This window comes from Rhinoraja longicauda, chromosome 16 (assembly GCF_053455715.1).
Source record: "Rhinoraja longicauda isolate Sanriku21f chromosome 16, sRhiLon1.1, whole genome shotgun sequence".
Lineage (NCBI taxonomy): Eukaryota > Metazoa > Chordata > Chondrichthyes > Rajiformes > Arhynchobatidae > Rhinoraja > Rhinoraja longicauda.
The window spans coordinates 48398089-48420751 of NC_135968.1; the positions used below are offsets into that span (position 1 = coordinate 48398089).

At 55.8% G+C, this 22663-nt stretch overlaps 1 pseudogene; it reads left to right on the top strand.

Moving 5' to 3' along the window:
- The first annotated feature begins 19010 nt into the window (after nucleotides 1-19010).
- On the top strand, nucleotides 19011-19148 carry LOC144601523 (U1 spliceosomal RNA; annotated as a pseudogene).
- Nucleotides 19149-22663: the final 3515 nt, after the last annotated feature.

A 22663-nucleotide genomic window follows, 5' to 3' on the forward strand; every position in this document is an offset into this window, starting at 1 on the left:
ATCTGGACGAGCAAGAGGCAAGTGAAGGTGAAGCTGAGGGTGGACGGCAAGGGATTCATCATCCACCCTCCCTCGGTGTTCGCTATCGGAGGGAACCGGGGCTACATGACGTACGCGGGGCAGCCCAGGGTGTGCAGGAAATGCAACAAACCTGGGCACGTGGCGGCAGAATGCAGGACAGTCGTCTGCAGAAACTGCAAGTTAGAAGGCCACGAGACAAGGGATTGTAAAGAGAGTCAGAGCTGCAACCTGTGTGGGGAGGCAGGCCACCTCTACAGGGCCTGCCCTAAAAGAGCTAGCACTTATGCACAGGCGATAAGAGGGGCCGCTGCCAGCACACCCAGGGTGGACGAGACGCCTCCTACCACGGCAAAAGCCCAAAAAGGAAAGGAGAGCAGGGGCGATGACAACGCGACCACCAGGAGCCCCCAACCGCAGGACAGAGCCCCCCAGGCCCCTGGCCACGAGGGTGAGTCGATGGAAGAGGGGGAACAGGAAGAGGAGGAATGGCAGTTGGTAAAATCGAGGAAAACATTGAAGGCTGTGCGCACGGAGAAAAAGGCGGAGGGGGCAAGCAAGTCCCAAAAAAGAGTCCTCTCCCAGGACGAAGCCAGCAGCCTCTCCGCATCGGAGGATGAGACGACCAGGAAGAGCCGACAACGGAGGCAGAGGCAGAGGAAGAAAACGGGGGAGGAGGAAGGTAAGAGAAAGAACGTGTCTGTTGCCCCCCAGCCCCAGGAGACTGGGAGCAGTGCCAATGGGCCCCAGCCCCAGGAGACCGTGAGCGGCACAACGGCCAATGGGCCCCTGCTCCGGGAGACCGTGAGCGGCACAACGGCCAATGGGCCCCTGCTCCGGGAGACCGGGAGCGGCACAATGGCCAATGGGCCCCAGCTCCGGGAGACCGGGAGCAGTGCAGTGGCAAATGGGCCCCAGCTCCGGGAGACCGGGAGCAGTGCAGTGGCCAATGGGCCCCAGCTCCAGGAAACTGGGAGCAGCGCAGTGGCCTCGCCAGAAAATACACCCTGTGCTGAGGAAGCCACCAACCTGTACCACTACCTGTGCGACAAAAATGTGCAGGAACTCAGCCAGATGATTGGCATGCGGAAGGATCGCCTGGGACACTAAAGGACAATGGAGCTGAAACTGGCATCCTTAAACGTGCGCAGTGTGAAGAGCACTGCGCGATGTGTCAACGCCTTACAGTACCTGGCCAAGGTAAAGGCGGATGTGACTTTTCTACAAGAGTGCGGGCTGCCACACCTTCGCTGCTATCGGAGGTGGTCGCGATGGTGGCCCCACGGACTGTCGGTATGGTCGGGGGGAAATGATTGTCGTGCGTCCGGTCTGGGGATCTTGCTGCGGGGAGGGGGCTTCACCATCACTGAGGTAAGGGAGGTGGTGGGGGGTCGTCTCTTGGTGGTGGATGTAATGTACCGTGGTTCTCCGCTCCGGCTGATTAATGTGTATGCCTCACCCAGGCGGAGCGAGCGGGTGGCCGTCCTCCAGCAGCTCCCACCGCTGCTGGCAACGTCTAGACCGCTCGTTCTGGCCGGTGACTTCAACTGCATCATCGATGCGGCTAGACTGGACAGCACCTCCAAACTCCTGGTGGAAAGGGTCAAAGATGCAAAGCTGCGCGACGCCTTCAGTGACCCTGCAGGCGGAGTCCAGCCAGGGTTCACCTGGTCAGGACCGAACGGTTCAGCCCAGTCCCGGGGCCGTCACGGTCAGACACACCGACCTCGCGCCGGTGTTCTTCTCTGACCACTGCCTCCTTCAGGCCACCTGTCACCTGCAGGAGGACCGGAGGGCGGGCAGAGGGATGTGGAAGTTAAATGTGGAGCTGTTGACCCCGGAGAACGTTAAGGAGCTAAAGAGGGACTACGCATGTTGGAGAACTGTGAGGCCCCTCTTTGACCCCCAGACACTCTGGTGGGAGGCAACAAAGGAGAACATCAAGAAATTCTTCGTCTCCAAAGGGGTTCAGAGAGCAAGACAGGGTAAGAGGGAATTGTGTCAACTCCAGACAGATTTGCAGCAACTGCTCCTTCTGCAGAGGAGAGGGATGGATGTGAGGGAGGAACTGAGAGAGTTGAAGGGCCGGCAAGCTCGGCTCTTTACCTCTGAATCCTCCAAGATCATCTTCCGGTCCAGGGTCCGCCATGTTGAGCAGGATGAGACGTGCTCACGTTACTTCTTCCATAAGGTTCACAGGGGGAGCTCTGTGATCAAAAGCCTTAGGGAGGAGGACGGCTCGGTAACATCCTCGCAGACAGACATGCTCAAGATCTGCAGATCCTTTTATAAGGATCTGTACGATGTAAAGACCACAGACAGCACCGCCTCCCAGAACTTCCTGTCCTCCATCACGGAAGTCTTGGACGACAGCAAGCGGGAGAGTCTGGACCAACCACTGACCCTGGAGGAGCTGACTGGCTCCATCCGTTCCTTTGACTCGAGTAAAACTCCCGGAGGCGATGGCTTACCGGCAGAGTTGTACTCGGCTCTGTGGGACTGGGTGGGCCCGGACCTGCTGGAAGTGTACAACGATATACTTCTAGCCGGCAGCATGTCAGACTCTATGAGGAAGGGCAACATCACCCTGATCTACAAGCAGAAGGGGGAGATGAATGACTTAAGGAATTGGAGACCCATCACATTGTTGAATGTAGACTACAAGATCCTGTCTAAGGCCATCGCCAACCGGGTCAAGTCTGCACTGGGACAGGTGATCCACCCGGACCAAACCTGTGCTGTACCTGGCAGGAAAATCTCAGACAGCCTGGTGCTGCTGAGAGATACCATTGCCTACGTGCAGGACAGACGGGTGGATGCCTGCCTGGTCAGCTTGGACCAGGAGAAGGCCTTCGACAGGATATCGCACACGTACATGAGGGACGTGCTCTCCAAAATGGGCTTTGGGGAGGGAATCAGGAAGTGGATACAACTGCTCTACTCCGATATATGTAGTGCAGTCCAAATTAATGGGTGGGAATCAGACAGCTTCCCCGTCAGGTCTGCAGTCAGGCAGGGTTGCCCTCTTTCCCCTGTCTTGTTCGTCTGTTGCATTGAACCCTTTGCCGAATCCATCAGGAAGGATGCGAGCATAAGAGGAGTGACACTGCCAGGCAGTGGGGGCACTCAGGTCAAGGCCTCCCTGTACATGGACGATGTCGCCGTCTTCTGCTCGGATCCAGGGTCGGTCCGCAGACTGATCAGCGTCTGCGACCAGTTTGAGTTGGCCACGGGGGCCAGGGTAAACCGCAGGAAGAGCGAGGCCATGCTCTTTGGCAACTGGACCGACCGATCTTCCATCCCCTTCACCATCAAGCCTGACTTCCTGAAGGTGCTGGGGATCTGGTTCGGGAAGGCTGAGGCATGTGACAAAAATTGGCTGGAGTGGATAGCCAGGGTGGGGAAGAAGCTGGAGCTGTGGAAGCAGCGCTCCCTCTCCATCACGGGGAAAAACCTGGTCATCAGGTGTGAGGTGCTCTCGGGGCTGCTGTACTTGGCGCAAGTGTGGCCCGTCCCTCCCTCCTACGCCACGGGGATCACCCGGGCCGTCTTCCGTTTCATCTGGGGGTCGGCGATGGACCGGGTGCGACGAGCCACAATGCACAAGTCGGCAGACAACGGGGGTAAAGACGTGCACAACGTCGCCCTCATTCTGATGGCCACTTTCGTGTGTGGCTGCATCAGGCGGAGCATAGAGCCAAGGCACGTGGGCACCAAATGCCACTACCTGCTGAGGTTCTCCCTGTCCCCGGTGTTGCGAAGGATGGGCCTGGCGCAGATGCCACGCAATGTGCCAGTCAGCATCTGTCGTTTGTGGACAGGTTCTTCCGGACCAACACCTTTGACCACAAGTCCATCGGGCAGTGGTCAGCACGGAACGTCCTGCAGGCACTGCAGGGGAATGACTCCATGGATCCTGTGGCGTGGTTCCCAGAACAGACAGCCCAGCTTGTCAGGCAAAATGCCTCATCGCCAGTACTCACCAACAAGCACCAAGACCTGGCTTGGCTGGCGGTGAGGGGAGCCCTCCCAGTCAGATCCTTCCTGCACCGCCGGAACCTCACTACCAGCGCACGCTGCCCTCGGGACGGCTGCTACGGAGAGGAAACGGTGGCCCACCTCTCCAAAGAGTGTGGATTTGCCAGGAGAGTCTGGAGAGGTCTGCAGGGGTCCCTGTCACGATTCATTCCGAGCAGCTCCGTCAAGAGGACTATGTGCTCTACGGACTGTTCCCAGGGACGCATTCCGAGACTGACATCGAGTGCTGCTGGAAGGTCATCAACTCGGTGAAAGACGCTCTTTGGTCTGCCCGATCCTTGTTGACCTCCCAGCGGAGCGAGCTGTCCGTCAAGGAATGTTGCCGACTGGCCCACTGCAGACTGCAGGAGTACGTGCTGAGGGACGCTCTGAAGCTCGGTGCAGCCAACGCCAAGGCCCTGTGGGGGAGGACCACAGTCTAGGGTCCTTCCGCTGCTGAACATGGGGGGGGGGGGTGGCAGGGTGTGGTGGAGAGAGACGCCCCTCCAAATAAGGGATATGTATGTAAATGTATGTAAATGTCTAAGTAAATGCCTGTATTGAATATGTAACCTCCGGAAATGTCGGATGGGTTTGTTTAAAAAAGATGTTTTGTAAATGATATTTATTACTTGAATAAAGTATTTTTTGATATTAAAAAAAAAAAAAATCCTCCAAGATCATCTTCCGGTCCAGGGTCCGCCATGTTGAGCAGGATGAGACGTGCTCACGTTACTTCTTCCATAAGGTTCACAGGGGGAGCTCTGTGATCAAAAGCCTTAGGGAGGAGGACGGCTCGGTAACATCCTCGCAGACAGACATGCTCAAGATCTGCAGATCCTTTTATAAGGATCTGTACGATGTAAAGACCAAAGACAGCACCGCCTCCCAGAACTTCCTGTCCTCCATCACGGAAGTCTTGGACGACAGCAAGCGGGAGAGTCTGGACCAACCACTGACCCTGGAGGAGCTGACTGGCTCCATCCATTCCTTTGACTCGAGTAAAACTCCCGGAGGCGATGGCTTACCGGCAGAGTTGTACTCGGCTCTGTGGGACTGGGTGGGCCCGGACCTGCTGGAAGTGTACAACGATATACTTCTAGCCGGCAGCATGTCAGACTCTATGAGGAAGGGCATCATCACCCTGATCTACAAGCAGAAGGGGGAGATGAATGACTTAAGGAATTGGAGACCCATCACATTGTTGAATGTAGACTACAAGATCCTGTCTAAGGCCATCGCCAACCGGGTCAAGTCTGCTCTGGGACAGGTGATCCACCCGGACCAAACCTGTGCTGTACCTGGCAGGAAAATCTCAGACAGCCTGGTGCTGCTGAGAGATACCATTGCCTACGTGCAGGACAGACGGGTGGATGCCTGCCTGGTCAGCTTGGACCAGGAGAAGGCCTTCGACAGGATATCGCACACGTACATGAGGGACGTGCTCTCCAAAATGGGCTTTGGGGAGGGAATCAGGAAGTGGATACAACTGCTCTACTCCGAAATCTGTAGTGCAGTCCAAATTAATGGGTGGGAATCAGACAGCTTCCCCGTCAGGTCTGGAGTCAGGCAGGGTTGCCCTCTTTCCCCTGTCTTGTTCGTCTGTTGCATTGAACCCTTTGCCGAATCCATCAGGAAGGATGCGAGCATAAGAGGAGTGACATTGCCAGGCAGTGGGGGCACTCAGGTCAAGGCCTCCCTGTACATGGACGATGTCGCCGTCTTCTGCTCGGATCCAGGGTCGGTCCGCAGACTGATCAGCGTCTGCGACCAGTTTGAGTTGGCCACGGGGGCAAGGGTAAACCGCAGGAAGAGCGAGGCCATGCTCTTTGGCAACTGGCCCGACCGATCTTCCATCCCCTTCACCATCAAGCCTGACTTCCTGAAGGTGCTGGGGATCTGGTTCGGGAAGGCTGAGGCAGGTGACAAAAATTGGCTGGAGCGGATAGCCAGGGTGGGGAAGAAGCTGGAGCTGTGGAAGCAGCGCTCCCTCTCCATCACGGGGAAAAACCTGGTCATCAGGTGTGAGGTGCTCTCGGGGCTGCTGTACTTGGCGCAAGTGTGGCCCGTCCCTCCCTCCTACGCCACGGGGATCACCCGGGCCATTTTCCGTTTCATCTGGGGGTCGGCGATGGACCGGGTGCGACGAGCCACAATGCACAAGTCGGCAGACAACGGGGGTAATGACGTGCCCAACGTCGCCCTCATTCTGATGGCCACTTTCGTGTGTGGCTGCATCAGGCGGAGCATAGAGCCAAGGCACGTGGGCACCAAATGCCACTACCTGCTGAGGTTCTACCTGTCCCCGGTGTTGCGAAGGATGGGCCTGGCGCAGATGCCACGCAATGTGCCAGTCAGCTGGACATTGCCGAACCATCTGTCGTTTGTGGACAGGTTCTTCCGGACCAACACCTTTGACCACAAGTCCATCGGGCAGTGGTCAGCACGGAACGTCCTGCAGGCACTGCAGGGGAATGACTCCATGGATCCTGTGGCGTGGTTCCCAGAACAGACAGCCCAGCTTGTCTGGCAAAATGCCTCATCGCCAGTACTCACCAACAAGCACCAAGACCTGGCTTGGCTGGCGGTGAGGGGAGCCCTCCCAGTCAGATCCTTCCTGCACCGCCGGAAACTCACTACCAGCGCACGCTGCCCTCGGGACGGCTGCTACGGAGAGGAAACGGTGGCCCACCTCTTCAAAGAGTGTGGATTTGCCAGGAGAGTCTGGAGAGGTCTGCAGGGGTCCCTGTCACGATTCATTCCGAGCAGCTCCGTCACAGAGGACTCTGTGCTCTACGGACTGTTCCCAGGGACGCATTCCGAGACTGACATCGAGTGCTGCTGGAAGGTCATCAACTCGGTGAAAGACGCTCTTTGGTCTGCCCGATCCTTGTTGACCTCCCAGCGGAGCGAGCTGTCCGTCAAGGAATGTTGCCGACTGGCCCACTGCAGACTGCAGGAGTACGTGCTGAGGGACGCTCTGAAGCTCGGTGCAGCCAACGCCAAGGCCCTGTGGGGGAGGACCACAGTCTAGGGTCCTTCCGCTGCTGGACATGGGGGGGGGGGGGGGTGGCAGGGTGTGGTGGAGAGAGACGCCCCTCCAAATAAGGGATATGTATGTAAATGTATGTAAATGTCTAAGTAAATGCCTGTATTGAATATGTAACCTCCGGAAATGTCGGATGGGTTTGTTTAAAAAAGATGTTATGTAAATGATATTTATTACTTGAATAAAGTATTTTTTGATATAAAAAAAAAAAAAAATCCTCCAAGATCATCTTCCGGTCCAGGGTCCGCCATGTTGAGCAGGATGAGACGTGCTCACGTTACTTCTTCCATAAGGTTCACAGGGGGAGATCTGTGATCAAAAGCCTTAGGGAGGAGGACGGCTCGGTAACATCCTCGCAGACAGACATGCTCAAGATCTGCAGATCCTTTTATAAGGATCTGTACGATGTAAAGACCACAGACAGCACCGCCTCCCAGAACTTCCTGTCCTCCATCACGGAAGTCTTGGATGACAGCAAGCGGGAGAGTCTGGACCAACCACTGACCCTGGAGGAGCTGACTGGCTCCATCCGTTCCTTTGACTCGAGTAAAACTCCCGGAGGCGATGGCTTACCGGCAGAGTTGTACTCGGCTCTGTGGGACTGGGTGGGCCCGGACCTGCTGGAAGTGTACAACGATATACTTCTAGCCGGCAGCATGTCAGACTCTATGAGGAAGGGCAACATCACCCTGATCTACAAGCAGAAGGGGGAGATGAATGACTTAAGGAATTGGAGACCCATCACATTGTTGAATGTAGACTACAAGATCCTGTCTAAGGCCATCGCCAACCGGGTCAAGTCTGCTCTGGGACAGGTGATCCACCCGGACCAAACCTGTGCTGTACCTGGCAGGAAAATCTCAGACAGCCTGGTGCTGCTGAGAGATACCATTGCCTACGTGCAGGACAGACGGGTGGATGCCTGCCTGGTCAGCTTGGACCAGGAGAAGGCCTTCGACAGGATATCGCACACGTACATGAGGGACATGCTCTCCAAAATGGGCTTTGGGGAGGGAATCAGGAAGTGGATACAACTGCTCTACTCCGATATCTGTAGTGCAGTCCAAATTAATGGGTGGGAATCAGACAGCTTCCCCGTCAGGTCTGGAGTCAGGCAGGGCTGCCCTCTTTCCCCTGTCTTGTTCGTCTGTTGCATTGAACCCTTTGCCGAATCCATCAGGAAGGATGCGAGCATAAGAGGAGTGACATTGCCAGGCAGTGGGGGCACTCAGGTCAAGGCCTCCCTGTACATGGACGATGTCGCCGTCTTCTGCTCGGATCCAGGGTCGGTCCGCAGACTGATCAGCGTCTGCGACCAGTTTGAGTTGGCCACGGGGGCCAGGGTAAACCGCAGGAAGAGCGAGGCCATGCTCTTTGGCAACTGGCCTGACCGATCTTCCATCCCCTTCACCATCAAGCCTGACTTCCTGAAGGTGCTGGGGATCTGGTTCGGGAAGGCTGAGGCAGGTGACAAAAATTGGCTGGAGCGGATAGCCAGGGTGGGGAAGAAGCTGGAGCTGTGGAAGCAGCGCTCCCTCTCCATCACGGGGAAACACCTGGTCATCAGGTGTGAGGTGCTCTCGGGGCTGCTGTACTTGGCGCAAGTGTGGCCCGTCCCTCCCTCCTACGCCAAGGGGATCACCCGGGCCATTTTCCGTTTCATCTGGGGGTCGGCGATGGACCGGGTGCGACGAGCCACAATGCACAAGTCGGCAGACAACGGGGGTAAAGACGTGCCCAACGTCACCCTCATTCTGATGGCCACTTTCGTGTGTGGCTGCATCAGGCGGAGCATAGAGCCAAGGCACGTGGGCACCAAATGCCACTACCTGCTGAGGTTCTACCTGTCCCCGGTGTTGCGAAGGATGGGCCTGGCGCAGATGCCACGCAATGTGCCAGTCAGCTGGACATTGCCGAACCATCTGTCGTTTGTGGACAGGTTCTTCCGGACCAACACCTTTGACCACAAGTCCATCGGGCAGTGGTCAGCACGGAACGTCCTGCAGGCACTGCAGGGGAATGACTCCATGGATCCTGTGGCGTGGTTCCCAGAACAGACAGCCCAGCTTGCCTGGCAAAATGCCTCATCGCCAGTACTCACCAACAAGCACCAAGACCTGGCTTGGCTGGCGGTGAGGGGAGCCCTCCCAGTCAGATCCTTCCTGCACCGCCGGAACCTCACTACCAGCGCACGCTGCCCTCGGGACGGCTGCACGGAGAGGAAACGGTGGACCACCTCTTCAAAGAGTGTGGATTTGCCAGGAGAGTCTGGAGAGGTCTGCAGGGGTCCCTGTCACGATTCATTCCGAGCAGCTCCGTCACAGAGGACTCTGTGCTCTACGGACTGTTCCCGGGGACACATTCCGAGACTGACATCGAGTGCTGCTGGAAGGTCATCAACTCGTTGAAAGACGCTCTTTGGTCTGCCCGATCCTTGTTGACCTCCCAGCGGAGCGAGCTGTCCGTCAAGGAATGTTGCCGACTGGCCCACTGCAGACTGCAGGAGTACGTGCTGAGGGATGCTCTGAAGCTCGGTGCAGCCAACGCCAAGGCCCTGTGGGGGAGGACCACAGTCTAGGGTCCTTCCGCTGCTGGACATGGGGGGGTGGGGGGTGGCAGGGTGTGGTGGAGAGAGACGCCCCTCCAAATAAGGGATATGTATGTAAATGTATGTAAATGTCTAATTAAATGCCTGTATTGAATATGTAACCTCCGGAAATGTCGGATGGGTTTGTTTAAAAAAGATGTTTTGTAAATGATATTTATTACTTGAATAAAGTATTTTTTGATATAAAAAAAAAAAAAAGATCCTTCCTGCACCGCCGGAACCTCACTACCAGCGCACGCTGCCCTCGGGACGGCTGCTACGGAGAGGAGACGGTGGCCCACCTCTTCACAGAGTGTGGATTTGCCAAGAGAGTCTGGAGAGGTCTGCAGGGGTCCCTGTCACGATTCATTCCGAGCAGCTCCGTCACAGAGGACACTGTGCTCTACGGACTGTTCCCAGGGACGCATTTCGAGACTGACATCGAGTGCTGCTGGAAGGTCATCAACTCGGTGAAAGACGCTCTTTGGTCTGCCCGATCCTTGTTGACCTCCCAGCGGAGCGAGCTGTCCGTCAAGGAATGTTGCCGACTGGCCCACTGCAGACTGCAGGAGTACGTGCTGAGGGACGCTCTGAAGCTCGGTGCAGCCAACGCCAAGGCCCTGTGGGGGAGGACCACAGTCTAGGGTCCTTCCACTGCTGGACATGGGGGGCAGGGTGTGGTGGAGAGAGATGCCCCTCCAAATAAGGGATACTGGGTAAATGTATGTAAATGTAAGTAAATGTCTGTATTGAATGTGTAACCTCCGGAAATGTCGGATGGGTTTGTTTAAAAAAGATGTTTTGTAATTGATATTTATTACTTGAATAAAGTATTTTTTGATATAAAAAAAAATAAAAAAATAAAAAAAAGGATGGCCTCAGTCCTGGATAGACTTCCTCTTCACATCGAGGGCCGTCACGGTCAGACACACCAACCGCGCCAGTGTTCTTCTGTGACCACTGCCTCCTTCAGGCCACCTGTCACCTACAGGAGGACCGGAAGGCGGGCAGAGGGACGTGGAAGTTAAACGTGGAGCTGTTGACCCCGCAGAACGTTGAGGAGCTAAAGAGGGACTACGCATGTTGGAGAACTGTGAGGCCCCTCTTTGACTCCCCGACACTCTGGTGGGAGGCAACAAAGGAGAACATCAAGAAGTTCTTCGTCTCCAAAGGTGTCCAGAGAGCAAGACAGGGTAAGAGGGAACTGTGCCAACTCCAGACAGATTTGCAGCAACTGCTCCTTCTGCAGAGGAGAGGGGTGGATGTGAGGGAGGAACTGAGAGAGTTGAAGGGCCGGCAAGCTCGGCTCTTTACCTCTGAATCCTCCAAGATTGGGGGCGTGGCTGCGTTCTGCAGCTGCGGCTCACCGGCAGTCTCTCTGTTTTTTTTTGTTTTTTTGTCATTGTCGTTGTTAAATGTACGTCTTGTTTTATTTTTAATTCTGTGTATGTGGGGGGGTGGTGGGGGGGGTTGGGGGAAACTTTTTTTCAAATCTCCTCCTCAACGGAGATGCGACCTGTACCGTGTCGTATCTCCGTTCGCGCTACGGCCTAACATCGTGGAGTCGGCGGCCTCCAGCTGGGATCGACCTTGAAGACTCCGGTCGCAGGGCCTGGACTTACCATCTTGGAGGCTTCGGCCGTGGGCCCTGCAGACCGCAACATCGGGAGTTCGCAGGTCCCTGGCTGGCGACCGGCTTTTGGGAGCTCCAGCCGTAGCAGCTTCGACCGCACCGGAGCGCGAGGTACGATCGACCCGCCCGCAGGCCCTTCATCGCCCTGCGTGGCTCGGCCGCAGCTCTTTCCATCGCCCGGTGGGGGCTCAAGACTTTCATCGGCCTGCTCGGCTCGGCTCGGCCCTGGGACTTTCCATCGCCCGGTGGGGGCTCAGGACTTTCATCGGCCTGCTCGGCTCGGCTCGGCCCTGGGACTTTCCATCGCCCGGTGGGGGCTTCAAAAAGTTGGGAGCCTCGATCACCTCGTGGCACCACGGGAGAAGAATGAGGAGGAGATAAGACTTTGCCTTCCATCACAGTGAGGGTATGCCTAGAGCAATCACTGTGATGGCTGTTTTGTGTAAAAAATTATATCTGTGTGTCTTGTGCTTTTTAATGTCTACTGCCGGACCCTGACGTGAGAGGACGCTGGCGTTGTGTATTCGCCGCTTTTCCGTCAGGATAGTTTGTCTGTTTGTTTCTATGTTAATTGTTTTTGTAAAGCGCTTTGAGCATGTGATAAGGCGCTATATAAAATAAATGGATTATTATTATTATTATTAAGATCATCCAGGGTCCGCCATGTTGAGCAGGATGAGACGTGCTCACGTTACTTCTTCCATAAGGTTCACAGGGGGAGCTCTGTGATCAAAAGCCTTAGGGAGGAGGACGGCTCGGTAACATCCTCGCAGTCAGACATGCTCAAGATCTGCAGATCCTTTTATAAGGATCTGTACGATGTAAAGACCACAGACAGCACCGCCTCCCAGAACTTCCTGTCCTCCATCACGGAAGTCTTGGACGACAGCAAGCGGGAGAGTCTGGACCAACCACTGACCCTGGAGGAGCTGACTGGCTCCATCCGTTCCTTTGACTCGAGTAAAACTCCCGGAGGCGATGGCTTACCGGCAGAGTTGTACTCGGCTCTGTGGGACTGGGTGGGCCCGGACCTGCTGGAAGTGTACAACGATATACTTCTAGCCGGCAGCATGTCAGACTCTATGAGGAAGGGCAGCATCACCCTGATCTACAAGCAGAAGGGGGAGATGAATGACTTAAGGAATTGGAGACACATCACATTGTTGAATGTAGATTACAAGATCCTGTCTAAGGCCATCGCCAACCGGGTCAAGTCTGCTCTGGGACAGGTGATCCACCCGGACCAAACCTGTGCTGTACCTGGCATGAAAATCTCAGACAGCCTGGTGCTGCTGAGAGATACCATTGCCTACGTGCAGGACAGACGGGTGGATGCCTGCCTGGTCAGCTTGGACCAGGAGAAGGCCTTCGACAGGATATCGCACACGTACATGAGGGACGTGCTCTCCAAAATGGGCTTTGGGGAGGGAATCAGGAAGTGGATACAACTGCTCTACTCCGATATCTGTAGTGCAGTCCAAATTAATGGGTGGGAATCAGACAGCTTCCCCGTCAGGTCTGGAGTCAGGCAGGGTTGCCCTCTCTCCCCTGTCTTGTTTGTCTGTTGCATTGAACCCTTTGCCGAATCCATCAGGAAGGATGCGAGCATAAGAGGAGTGACATTGCCAGGCAGTGGGGGCACTCAGGTCAAGGCCTCCCTGTACATGGACGATGTCGCCGTCTTCTGCTCGGATCCAGGGTCGGTCCGCAGGGTAAACCGCAGGAAGAGCGAGGCCATGCTCTTTGGCAACTGGCCTGACCGATCTTCCATCCCCTTCACCATCAAGCCTGACTTCCTGAAGGTGCTGGGGATCTGGTTCGGGAAGGCTGAGGCATGTAACAAAAATTGGCTGGAGCGGATAGCCAGGGTGGGGAAGAAGCTCGAGCTGTGGAAGCAGCGCTCCCTCTCCATCACGGGGAAAAACCTGGTCATCAGGTGTGAGGTGCTCTCGGGGCTGCTGTACTTGGCGCAAGTGTGGCCCGTCCCTCCCTCCCACGCCAAGGGGATCACCCGGGCCGTTTTCCGCTTCATCTGGGGGTCGGCGATGGACCGGGTGCGACGAGCCACAATGCACAAGTCGGCAGACAACGGGGGTAAAAGCGATCCCAACGTCGCCCTCATTCTGATGGCCACCTTCGTGTGTGGCTGCATCAGGCGGAGCATAGAGCCAAGGCACGTGGGCACCAAATGCCACTACCTGCTGTGGTTCTACCTGTCCCCGGTGTTGCGAAGGATGGGCCTGGCGCAGATGCCACGCAATGTGCCAGTCAGCTGGACATTGCAGAACCATCTGTCGTTTGTGGACAGGTTCTTCCGGACCAACACCTTTGACCACAAGTCCATCAGGCAGTGGTCAGCACGGAACGTCCTGCAGGCACTGCAGGGGAATGACTCCATGGATCCTGTGGCGTGGTTCCCAGAACAGACAGCCCAGCTTGTCTGGCAAAATGCCTCATCGCCAGAACTCACCAACAAGCACCAAGACCTGGCTTGGCTGGCGGTGAGGGGAGCCCTCCCAGTCAGATCCTTCCTGCACCGCCGGAACCTCACTACCAGCGCACGCTGCCCTCGGGACGGCTGCTACGGAGAGGAGACGGTGGCCCACCTCTTCACAGAGTGTAGATTTGCCAAGAGAGTCTGGAGAGGTCTGCAGGGGTCCCTGTCAAGATTCATTCCGAGCAGCTCCGTCACAGAGGACTCAGTGATCTACGGACTGTTCCCAGGGACGCATTCCGAGACTGACATCGAGTGCTGCTGGAAGGTCATCAACTCGGTGAAAGACGCTCTTTGGTCTGCCCGATCCTTGTTGACCTCCCAGCGGAGCGAGCTGTCCGTCAAGGAATGTTGCCGACTGGCCCACTGCAGACTGCAGGAGTACGTGCTGAGGGACGCACTGAAGCTTGGTGCAACCAACGCTAAGGCCCTGTGGGGGAGGACCACAGTCTAGGGTCCTTCCGCTGCTGGACATGGGGGGCAGGGTGTGGTGGAGAGAGACGCCCCTCCAAATAAGGGATACTGGGTAAATGTCTAAATGTAAGTAAATGTTTAAGTGGATGTCTGTACCAAATGTAACCTCCGGAAATGTCGGATGGGCTTGTTTAAGAATATGTTTTGTGAATTATATTTATTATTAGAATAAAGTATTTTTTGATTAAAAAAATAAAAAATAAAAAAAGGATGGCCTCGTGAGTCAGGTTAGTTTTACCCTACTGATGATGTGTTGTTGCAATAGTAATCCTGCTCAGTACGAGAGGAACCGCAGGTTCAGACATTTGGTGTATGTGCTTGGCTGAGGAGCCAATGGTGCGAAGCTACCATCCGCGGGATTATGACTGAACGCCTCTAAGTCAGAATCCCGCCTAAACGTAAAGGATGGCCTTCTTTTGGCCGTTGGGCCCATTCCCACACTCCCCATTCTCTCCTCCCCCAACCCCAATCTTACTCTCCCCACACCCCCCCTTTCCCCACGACCTCCCCTTTTCCCAGTACCCCTATTTCCCCCACCACCAAGCCCCCTCCGGACGACCACTGTTGTCCCACTCCCCATTCCCCATTCTCAGACCCCGCCACCTTTCTCTCTCCCCCAGACACACTCTTACTCTCCCCCCTTTCCCCATCACACCCCTTTCCCCTACTCTCTCTTTCCCCCAGCACCAACAGGTCCGGGGGGGCGGGGCGGGGAGCAGTGCAGTGGCCAATGGGCCCCAGTTCCAGGAAACTGGGAGCAGCGCAGTGGCCAATGGGCCCCAGCTCCGGGAGACCGGGAGCAGTGCAGTGGCCAATGGGCCCCAGCTCCAGGAAACTGGGAGCAGCGCAGTGGCCAATGGGCCCCAGCTCCGGGAGACCGGGAGCGGCACAACGGCCAATGGGCCCCAGCTCCGGGAGACCGGGAGCAGTGCGGTGGCCAATGGGCCCCAGCTCCGGGAGACCGGGAGCATTGCAGTGGCCACGCCAGAAAATTCACCCTGTGCTGAGGAAGCCAGCACCCAGTACCAGTACCTGTGCCACAAAAAGGTGCTGGAACTCACCCAGACGATGTGCATGCTGGGGCAGAAGGACGGCCTGGAACTCTAAAGGACAATGAAGCTAAAACTGGCATCCTTAAACGTGCGCAGTGTGAAGAGCACTGCGCGATGTGTCAACGCCTGGCAGTACCTGGCCAAGGTAAAGGCGGATGTGACTTTTCTACAAGAGTGCGGGCTGCCACACCTTCGCTGCTATCGGAGGTGGTCGCGATGGTGGCACCACGGACTGTCGGTATGGTCGGGGGGAAATGATTGTCGTGCGTCCGGTCTGGGGATCTTGCTGCGGTGAGGGGGCTTCACCATCACTGAGGTAAGGGAGGTGGTGGGGGGGGCGTCTCTTGGTGGTGGATGTAATGTACCGTGGTTCTCCGCTCCGGCTGATTAATGTGTATGCCTCACCCAGTCGGAGCGAGCGGTTGGCCGTCCTCCAGCAGCTCCCACCGCTGCTGGCCACATCTAGATCGCTCATTCTGGCCGGTGACTTCAACTGCATCATCGATGCGGCTGGACGATCCGGCAGTGCCAACCACAGACTGGACGGCACCTCCAAACTCCTGGTGGAGACGGTCAAAGATGCAAAGCTGCGCGACCCCTTCAGTGACACTGCAGGCAGAGCCCAGCCGCGGTTCACCTGGTCAGGACCGAACGGTTCAGCCCAGTCCCGGATAGACTTCCTCTTCACATCGAGGGCCGTCATGGTCAGACACACCTACCTCGCGCCGGTGTTCTTCTCTGACCACTGCCTCCTTCAGGCCACCTGTCACCTACAGGAGGACCGGAGGGCGGGCAGAGGGACGTGGAAGTTAAATGTGGAGCTGTTGACCCCGGAGAGCGTTGAGGAGCTAAAGAGGGACTACGCATGTTGGAGAACTGTGAGGCCCCTCTTTGACTCCCCGACACTCTGGTGGGAGGCAACAAAGGAGAACATCAAGAAGTTCTTCGTCTCCAAAGGTGTCCAGAGAGCAAGACAGGGTAAGAGGGAATTGTGTCAACTCCAGACAGATTTGCAGCAACTGCTCCTTCTGCAGAGGAGAGGGGTGGATGTGAAGGAGGAACTGAGAGAGTTGAAGGGCCGGCAAACTCGGCTCTTTACCTCTGAATCCTCCAAGATCATCTTCCGGTCCAGGGTCCGCCATGTTGAGCAGGATGAGACGTGCTAACGTTTCTTCTTCCATAAGGTTCACAGGGGGAGCTCTGTGATCAAAACCCTTAGGGAGGAGGACGGCTCGGTAACATCCTTGCAGACAGACATGCTCAAGATCTGCAGATCCTTTTATAAGGATCTGTACGATGTAAAGACCACAGACAGCACAGCCTCCCAGAACTTCCTGTCCTCCATCACGGAGGTCTTGGATGACAGCAAGCAGGAGAGTCTGGACCAACCACTGACCCTGGAGGAGCTGACTGGCTCCATCCGTTCCTTTGACTCGAGTAAAACTCCCGGAGGCGATGGCTTACCGGCAGAGTTGTACTCGGCTCTGTGGGACTGGGTGGGCCCGGACCTGCTGGAAGTGTACAACGATATACTTCTAGCCGGCAGCATGTCAGACTCTATGAGGAAGGGCAGCATCACCCTGATCTACAAGCAGAAGGGGGAGATGAATGACTTAAGGAATTGGAGACCCATCACATTGTTGAATGTAGATTACAAGATCCTGTCTAAGGCCATCGCCAACCGGGTCAAGTCTGCTCTGGGACAGGTGATCCACCCAGACCAAACCTGTGCTGTACCTGGCAGGAAAATCTCAGACAGCCTGGTGCTGCTGAGAGACACCATTGCCTACGTGCAGGACAGACGGGTGGATGCCTGCCTGGTCAGCTTGGACCAGGAGAAGGCCTTCGACAGGATATCGCACACGTACATGAGGGACGTGCTCTCCAAAATGGGCTTTGGGGAGGGAATCAGGAAGTGGATACAACTGCTCTACACCGATATCTGTAGTGCAGTCCAAATTAATGGGTGGGAATCAGACAGCTTCCCCGTCAGGTCTGGAGTCAGGCAGGGTTGCCCTCTCTCCCCTGTCTTGTTCGTCTGTTGCATTGAACCCTTTGCCGAATCCATCAGGAAGGATGCGAGCATAAGAGGAGTGACATTGCCAGGCAGTGGGGGCACTCAGGTCAAGGCCTCCCTGTACATGGACGATGTCGCCGTCTTCTGCTCGGATCCAGGGTCGGCCCGCAGTCTGATCAGCGTCTGCGACCAGTTTGAGTTGGCCATGGGGGCCAGGATAAACCGCAGGAAGAGCGAGGCCATGCTCTTTGGCAACTGGCCTGACCGATCTTCCATCCCCTTCACCATCAAGCCTGACTTCCTGAAGGTGCTGGGGATCTGGTTCGGGAAGGCTAAGGCATGTAACAAGAATTGGCTGGAGCGGATAGCCAGGGTGGGGAAGAAGCTGGAGCTGTGGAAGCAGCGCTCCCTCTCCATCACGGGGAAAAACCTGGTCATCAGGTGTGAGGTGCTCTCGGGGCTGCTGTACTTGGCGCAAGTGTGGCCCGTCCCTCCCTCCCACACCAAGGGGATCACCCGGGCCGTTTTCCGCTTCATCTGGGGGTCGGCGATGGACCGGGTGCGACGAGCCACAATGCACAAGTCGGCAGACAACGGGGGTAAAGACGTGCCCAACGTCACCCTCATTCTGATGGCCACTTTCGTGTGTGGCTGCATCAGGCGGAGCATAGAGCCAAGGCACGTGGGCACCAAATGCCACTACCTGCTGAGGTTCTACCTGTCCCCGGTGTTGCGAAGGATGGGCCTGGCGCAGATGCCACGCAATGTGCCAGTCAGCTGGACATTGCCCAACCATCTGTCGTTTGTGGACAGGTTCTTCCGGACCAACACCTTTGACCACAAGTCCATCGGGCAGTGGTCAGCACGGAACGTCCTGCAGGCACTGCAGGGGAATGACTCCATGGATCCTGTGGCGTGGTTCCCAGAACAGACTGCCCAGCTTGTCTGGCAAAATGCCTCATCGCCAGAACTCACCAACAAGCACCAAGACCTGGCTTGGCTGGCGGTGAGGGGAGCCCTCCCAGTCAGATCCTTCCTGCACCGCCGGAACCTCACTACTAGCGCACGCTGCCTCCGGGACGGCTGCTACGGAGAGGAGACGGTGGCCCACCTCTTCACAGAGTGTAAATTTGCCAAGAGAGTCTGGAGAGGTCTGCAGGGGTCCCTGTCACGATTCATTCCGAGCAGCTCCGTCACAGAGGACACTGTGATCTACGGACTGTTCCCAGGGACGCATTCGGAGACTGACATCGAGTGCTGCTGGAAGGTCATCAACTCGGTGAAAGACGCTCTTTGGTCTGCCCGATCCTTGTTGACCTCCCAGCGGAGCGAGCTGTCCGTCAAGGAATGTTGCCGACTGGCCCACTGCAGACTGCAGGAGTACGTGCTGAGGGACGCACTGAAGCTTGGTGCAGCCAACGCTAAGGCCCTGTGGGGGAGGACCACAGTCTAGGGTCCTTCCGCTGCTGGACATGGGGGGGCAGGGTGTGGTGGAGAGAGACGTCCCTCCAAACAAGGGATACTGGGTAAATGTATAAATGTAAGTAAATGTCTAAGTGAATGTCTGTACCAAATGTAACCTCCGGAAATGTCGGATGGGCTTGTTTAAGAATATGTTTTGTGAATGATATTTATTATTTGAATAAAGTATTTTTTGATATTAAAACAAAAAAAAGGATGGCCGATCGCCCAGGACGAGGCTATCCCATTGCACTTCGGGTGTGCTGACGCCTGCGATGTCCCCAAATGTGGGATACTCGACTGCAAAATTTGTGGTAGTGGGGGACTGCGTTCGCGCTCTCCCCTGGTTCTCAATATAAAAACAGAATGAAATATTGGTAGTGGGCTGATGGTTTAGTCGCTAATCTCTTTCTCCATAAATGCTCCAGTATGGAGGGGAGGGTATTGCTACAAGTGTGGCTGTAGAGGACAAATCAGTGCATATTTTTAAGGCACAGAGACAAATTCTCCATTAGAACGGGTGTGGAGAGAAAGCAAGAGATCAGCCAAGATTGAATGGCCTAATTCTACTCCAATATTTTGTGTGAAATTGTGTTTTGTTGTCAATGATAGAACAATTGGATTTTTACTTGCAGCAGCACAACAGAACATGTAAACATATATATATATATAGTGTGCGTGCGAATATATGTACTATATTTTGACAGCCGCTCCAACCTCTCCACTAACGCTGCCAGCTCCTGGGGGACTGTGTTCGCGCTCTCCCCTGATTCTCAATATAAAAACAGAATGAAATATTGGTAGTGGGCTGATGATTTAGTCGCCCATCTTTCTATCTCCAAAAATGCTCCGGTATGGAGGGTAGTGTTCATCGGCCTTTTGGCTAAGATCAAGTGTAGTATCTGTTCGTACCTGGCAGGGGAGACACCTTGATCACTAAGGAGGTTCTCCCAGGACCAGTTGGATTGCATCGAGTTGGATTGGCTACCACCCTAATGTTCTTATAAGAGCAGTACCAGTATTGAGCCGTGGATCATTGGCGAGGAGCGGAGGTCAGGAACAGGAGTCTGGTTTAGGGGTGGATCCATGCTGGTTGGGTAACCAACCTAACAGCCTTATCCAGGTGGGATGGCAGCAGCAAGTGGAGCTGGAGGGCAGGGTATCCGTAATACCCTGCGTGTATCGGTGAAGGACCTCAGGGAGGGGACCCCTTTCTCACGGGACCTCTTCATCAAGAAGGTGCTGCTGGAGGCCTGTGGATTCAAGGCCGGGGACATCTTCTGCCTCCAGGACTTCCCAGGTAATGGATATTTTGACGTTACCTTTCCTGAACCTGGCAGGATGGCAGAAGATGCTGCAAGACCTCCGGGAGAAGAGGAATGAAGCCCCGCTGTCGCTCCTGAAGGTGCAGCCGCTCTTCACCCTCCCCACCCAGAGGGAACGGATGATCACGGTGCACATGTTTAACCCACATGTGCCCGTCGTGGATGTCCTCACCTTCCTTGCGCGCTACGTCGAAGGGGCAGGGAACTGTGTGGACATAAAGGACTTGTTCGGGATCTGGATGAGCAAGAGGCAAGTGAAGGTGAAGCTGAGGGTGGACGGGAAGGGATTCATCATCCACCCTCCCTCGGTTTTCGCCATCGGAGGGAACCGGGGCTACATGACGTACACGGGGCAGCCCAGGGTGTGCAGGAAATGCAACAAACCTGGGCACGTGGCGGCAGAATGCAGGACAGTCGTCTGCAGAAACTGCAAGCTGGAAGGCCACGAGACAAAAGACTGTGAAGAAAGTAAGAGCTGCAACCTGTGTGGGGAGGCAGGCCACCTCTACAAGGCCTGTCCTAAAAGAGCCTGCACCTACGCACAGGCGACAAGAGGGGGCGCTGCCAACACCCCCAGGGTTGTCGAGACGCCTCCCACCACGGCTAAGGCCCAAATGGGAAAGGAGAGCAGGGGCGATGACAGCTCGACCACCTCGAGCCCCCAACCACCGGACAGAGCCCCCCAGCCCCCTGCCCAGGAGGGCGAGTTGATGGAAGAGGGGGAACAGGAAGAGGAGGGATGGAAGGTGGTACAGTCGAGGAAAACCCTGAAGGCTCTGCGCACAGAGAAAAAGCCGGAGGGGGCAAGCAAGTTCCGAAAAAGAGTCCTCTCCCAGGACGAGGCCAGCAACCTCTCCTCGTCGGAGGTTGAGGCGACCGGGAGGAACCGACAACGGAGGCTGAGGAAGAAAACGGGGGAGGAGGAAGGTAAGAGGAAGAACATGTCTGTTGTCCCCCAGCCCCAGGAGACTGGGAGCAGTGCAGCGGCCAATGGGCCCCAGCTCTGGGAGACTGGGAGCAGTGCAGTGGCCAATGGGCCCCAGCCCCAGGACACTGGGAGCAGTGCAGCGGCCAATGGGCCCCAGCTCTGGGAGACTGGGAGCAGTGCAGTGGCCAATGGGCCCCAGCTCCGGGAGACCGTGAGCGGCACAACGGCCAATGGGACCCAGCCCCAGGAGACTGGGAGCAGTGCAGTGGCCAATGGGACCCAGCTCTGGGAGACCGCGACTCCAGGGAGAAGGTGGAGGAGGCGGTGGTGGGGGTGGGGGGGGGGGGTGGGGGTGTGGGGTGGGTGGGGGGGGGGAGATGGGAAGATCAGAAGCCGGGGATCCCCCATCCACCCCCTCACATCCACCCCATGCTCCACATTGGAAGTGACAGCGGGTGAGAGGGGAGGGAGCCCCATGGTGACTGTGGGGGCTCACTGAAGACAGCACTGTCCCCAGGGTCTACAACGTGAGCTGCAACAACAGCCGTGTGAACCGGTGATGTAGGGCTTCCTGGTGCCGACCACCGGCATCAACCCCTGGGTTTTAATGTGAAACCACACACAGTGCTGGAGTAACTCGGCAGACTGAATCACTCTGAGGAAGGGTCCCGATGTCACCCGTCCATGTTCTCCAGAGATGCTGACCTGCTGAATTACTCCAACACTTTGTGTCCCTTCAGTGGGTAAAGAAGGTGCTCGCTGGTGCCTTGCGAGAATGGGTGTGGGGTGGGAAGCTGGGGCTCTAAACGGCCGGGGATACGGTGGGAGCCGGGGATGGGTCAGCAGGTTACATAGAAACATAGAAAATAGGTGCAGGAGGAGGCCATTTGGCCCTTCGAGCCAGCACCGCCATTCATTGTGATCATGGCTGATCATCCACAATCAGTAACCCATGCCTGCCTTCTCCCCATATCCCTTGATTCCACTGGCCCCTAGAGCTCTATCTAACTCTCTTTTAAATTCATCCAGTGAATTGGCCTCCACTGCCTTCTGTGGCAGAGAATTCCACAAATTCACAACTCTGGGTGAAAAAGTGTTTTCTCACCTCAGTTTATTCTTTATTCTTTAAAGGCCTCCCCTTTATTCTTAGACGGTGTCCCCTGGTTCTGGACTCCCCCAACATTGGGAACATTTTTCCTGCATCCAGCTTGTCCAGTCCTTTTATAATTGTATACGTCTCTATAAGATCCATTCACAGTCAGTTTACATTTTATATTTGTTTCATTTAAGTTTATGGCTCCGTGGTGCTTTACAGACACGGGAGGGGTGGGGGGTCATGAGCAGACCAGGGGTGTATTGTCATTTCATTATCACCTGACCTCTGTTAATCCAGCACAATGAATAATCCAGAAAGACTGAGGAACCGAGGGTGCCGGAAAATTAGTGTTCAACCTATACAGCAAAAACAGGTGCTTCTGCCCACGGCATCCATGCCGTTATTGGGCAGTGAGATGGAATTCTGAAAAAGATTCAATAACATTGTTAGACATGAGTAGGGTTGCCAACTGTCCCGTATTAGCCGGGTCATCCCGTATTTTGGGCTAAATT